The sequence below is a fragment of the Octopus bimaculoides genome, chromosome 20 (assembly GCF_001194135.2).
Source record: "Octopus bimaculoides isolate UCB-OBI-ISO-001 chromosome 20, ASM119413v2, whole genome shotgun sequence".
NCBI lineage: Eukaryota > Metazoa > Mollusca > Cephalopoda > Octopoda > Octopodidae > Octopus > Octopus bimaculoides.
Genome location: NC_069000.1, coordinates 20,102,089 through 20,106,387, shown reverse-complemented (window position 1 = coordinate 20,106,387; position 4,299 = coordinate 20,102,089). Strand labels below are relative to the sequence as shown.

The window sequence follows — 4,299 nt, the reverse complement described above, 5'->3', positions numbered from 1 at the left end:
ATATATATATATATATAAGTGGTGTAAACCAAAATATAATCTCACAGCTCTGAGAAATTGGTTGAAGTAATGTTTGCTTTGAGTCTCACTTCTCTCTTGTGGTTGTCACAGCATCACCCACCTCTTTCCATTTTAAATATAGACGAATATTTCCTTACTCAAATGACATAATAATCCATCTTACACATGGGCAATTTGAAGGAACATATGTCAAAACAAACGCACTAACGTAACCTTGACAAAAATGTCGTTATTGGTTTACTAAGTCTAAGATAATCTGGTTGTAAATAATCCTTTCTACTATAGATACAAGGCCTGAAATTTTGTCGATCACAGTTGTTAAGTGATACTATATTTTATCGACTCCGAAAGCTGAAAGGCAAAGTCGACCTCGGTGGAATCTGAATCTAGGCCTAAGGAATTATAACTGGGGCAAAACATGCATCACTTTAATTATTATTCCCAATTCAATATTTTTAAATAGGGACTATGTGTGTCGGTCAATTCTGGTGCATATCTTTATAAAATGTATATCACTCGACGATAAACAATACAGAAGAAGTGTTATCTGATTGAGAAGTTGCTCAATAAACAAATTTCATAATAGAACAGTTATCGATTTCGTATATTGGTGCATCTAAAAACGTTTTGTTTAACACCTGTTCCACGAGCTAACGACGAAATCACGGCCAATAGATAATCTAGAAAAACAACCAAAATTGATTCTGAAGAAGGAAAAGAAAAGTCAACCGTGAAAGAATTTGAACTCAGAATGTAAATGGATAAAGACAAAATATAAGACCTCTTAATTCAGCGCTTCTATTAACATATCTATAATTACGCCATTCCAGGAGGGGATTAATGAGCCAGAGATTAATAGTATGCCTGTCGAGTTTGCAAACTGATTTCCACACCCATCTTTGATGTTGTTTCAAAATAAATTCTCTAGATAGATTATGTATTTGGCTTACTTCATTCACAAGTTCGAATATAACAGGAAGTTGGGATATAAAACTTAGCCGGTTCTCTTCAGAAGTGCGTTACATTCATTCTGCTTCACTTGACAAATGAAGACTCTCTGAAAAAAAAAAAAATAATAATAATGAGGATACATTTTAAATACCCAATAATAAACAGAACTACATTTTTATCTAATCAAAGCATTCATGATGTTTGTTTCATAGAAATATTAATAAAAGTTGACTTTCGGTACATAATAGTTCCCCATTTGACTTGACAAAGAATTATAGCAGTTAAATGCCTGTCTTTGAAATCACAACCTCCCGTCGTGACGACCAGAGAAACCAAGTATGGAGTCTGAAGGAAGAATGATATGGTCAAACAAAGCAAACTCGGAGTTAAACAATAACAACAGCAATAAATAACGGAAAGTTTCCTGCTGAGTACTCTGCCGATTCTGCAATCCACAGAAATTGGAAACAAAAATGTTTAACCTTGGCACAGGGCTGCAGATTTAAAGAGTAACAACTTCAGAATTTAGTGTAAAATTATTGACTACGAACAGCAATGGAAATATATGCCGATCCAAGCGAAATCTGAACTTAGAAAGTGCAGATATATTGTTAAACACTTCAAATGTGAAATCCAGATTACGATGAAACTGGTGAGGCTACGTATTGGAAACAATAGAAATAAAATACAATACAGTTGGTAGCTATCAAATGTAGTTGCCATAGAGAATGATAAAACTCAGACACCAGCCATTACTTGACCAATATACGAAATCGATAACTGTTCTATTATGAATAGAGCCTCGTGAGAGGATCTGGTAGACGGAAACTGAAAGAAGCTCGTCGTAAATATATTGTTTTATTCTTTTACTTGTTTCAGTCATTTGACTGCAGCCATGCTGGAACACCGCCTTTAGTCGAACAAATCGACCCAAGACTTATTTTTTGTAATACAGTTCTATATTTACATTATTTACATTTGACGGATATTTGTCTTCATCTTGTTTGTTGTTAACACAACGTTTCGGCTGATATACCCTCCAGCCTTCATCAGGTGTCTTGGGGAAATTTCGAACCTGGGATGTCATTCTAAGATATTTTTCGATATTATTATTATTATTGCCTGAGGCTATGGTGTAGAAGACACCCAAGCTGCCACGCAGTGGGACTAAACCCAGAACCATGTGGTTGGAAAGCAAGCTTCTTACCACACAGCCACGCTTGTGCATGTGTGTGTGTGTCTTCGTGTCTGTGTTTCTCCTCCGCCACCACTAGTCAACCGGTGTTGGTGTGTTTACGTTTCTGTAACTTAGCGGTTCGGGGAAAAGAATCCGATGGAGTAAGTACCAGGCTTAAGAAAGAAAATAACTACTGGTGTCGACTTGTCCGAAGAAAAATTCCTCAAAGTAGTGCCCCAGCCTGACCGCACTCTTATGCATAAAAGATAAAAGATAAATCATATTCCCATTTTCTGTCACTAGATGTCCTTTTAAAATTACTGATATGGCATAATATGTCGCATGTGTTTGTATATTGTTATTATTGTCCTTTTAGTAAACAAATAAACAGGTAAATTGACACAATATAATCTCTGCAAGTTGATGAATACCACCTATTCCCCTCCATTTTCTTATTGCTATATAAATTAATGGTAAAATATCTTTTTACCCGCACCCATTTATTGCATTTGGTAATACAAAGAAAAAACACTAGTCTAATAATAATTGGGTATTCTTCCGGCAGTATATTGGATAGATATTATCCCTTAGGGGGTTGGATTCACAACCCCTAACTTTCTTGGATTTATATGCATATATATATATATATATAATTTGTTGTTGGCACTCCGTCGCTTACGACGTCGAGGGTTCCAGTTGATCCGATCAACAGACCAGCCTGCTCGTGAAGTTAACGTGCAAGTGGCTGAGCACTCCACAGACACGTGTACCCTTAACGTAGTTGTTCGGGGAGATTCAGCGTGACACAGTGTGACAAGGCTGACCCTTTGAATTACAGGCACAACAGAAACAGGAAGTAAGAGTGAAAGAAAGTTGTGGCGAAAGAGTACAGCAGGGTTCGCCATCATCCCCTACCGGGGGTCTCATGGAGCTTTTAAGTGTTTTCGCTCACTAAACACTCACAACGCCCGGTCTGAGAATCGAAGCCATGATCCTATGACCGCGAGTCCGCTGCCCTAACCACATTGCGCCTCCATATATATATATAATTATACATACATAAATAAGTCGATTACTTATCCGCTCCCTTGAAATGTCTGGCCTTGTGTCAATACATTATTTTATATACTTATGAAATACATATGTTTATATTGTCGTTATCTTTTGATCCTGTCATTGGACTGTGGCCATGCTGGGGTACCGCCCTGGAGGCTTTAGTGGAAGAAAACGATCACATTACTTTTTTTTATTATCAAGATGGCAATTTCCATATTGTTCTGATTTGACGAACCTCTGGGTTAGAAAAAAGTAAACAAACGATCACCGGTTGTCAAGTGGTGGTGGGGGACAAGCACAAACACAAAATCACACAACCATTTTTCTCTCTCTTTATATATACATACAGAGAGTGAGAGAGAGAGAGAGAGAAAGAGAGAGAGAGAAAGAGAGAGAAAGTGACAGGAAGAGGGAGAGAGAGAAAGAGAGAAAGGGAGAGAAAGTGACACAGAGAGGGAGACAGAGAGAGAGAGAGAGAAAGAGAGATGTAGCAAATAGCATTTGGAGAAGGTGCCACACAGTAGAACAGAACTCGGAACCAATAGTTTGGGAACAAGCTTTTTAACACATAACCATGTCATACGTGTGTGCATGCACATAAATGGATACAAACTAACGTACATTTAATATATGTGTGCGTATGCATGTATATGTATATATGCATACATATATATATGTGTGTGTGTGTGTGTGTGTGTGTGTGTGTGTGTGTGTGTACAAATACATATACGTGTGAGTATATATATTTGATATACCATGTTTACTAAATCATACCAGTTATTATACATTGTACTGTATGTAGGATGGTATTGTATTTTCCTTTCCTTTTAAACTGTTTCATCTTTTCCCACTTTACACACATACAAACACACACGCACTCATACTTGCAGACGCACACTCACATTGCTTCCTGTGTATAATGTGTGTATGTATTTATGCCGTTGTGTACCTTTGTGTATACTTATGTATACCTGAACATAAGTGCATGTAAGTATTTTTATATATGTGTGCATATGATTGTGCATACACACACACACACACACACACACACACATATATATATATATATATATATATATATATATATATATATA

At 36.7% G+C, this 4,299-nt stretch overlaps 1 long non-coding RNA gene across 15 annotated transcripts in view; it reads right to left on the bottom strand.

The window, feature by feature from the left end:
* The window catches only part of LOC106871257 (uncharacterized), a 413,124-nt gene that overhangs the window by 129,528 nt on the left and 279,297 nt on the right, over positions 1–4,299 (bottom strand). For all 15 annotated transcript variants that reach the window (XR_008266341.1, XR_008266336.1, XR_008266342.1 and 12 more), the window contains one exon: positions 972–1,078. This is a non-coding gene — a long non-coding RNA (uncharacterized LOC106871257). The remainder of the gene's footprint in view (positions 1–971; positions 1,079–4,299) is intronic.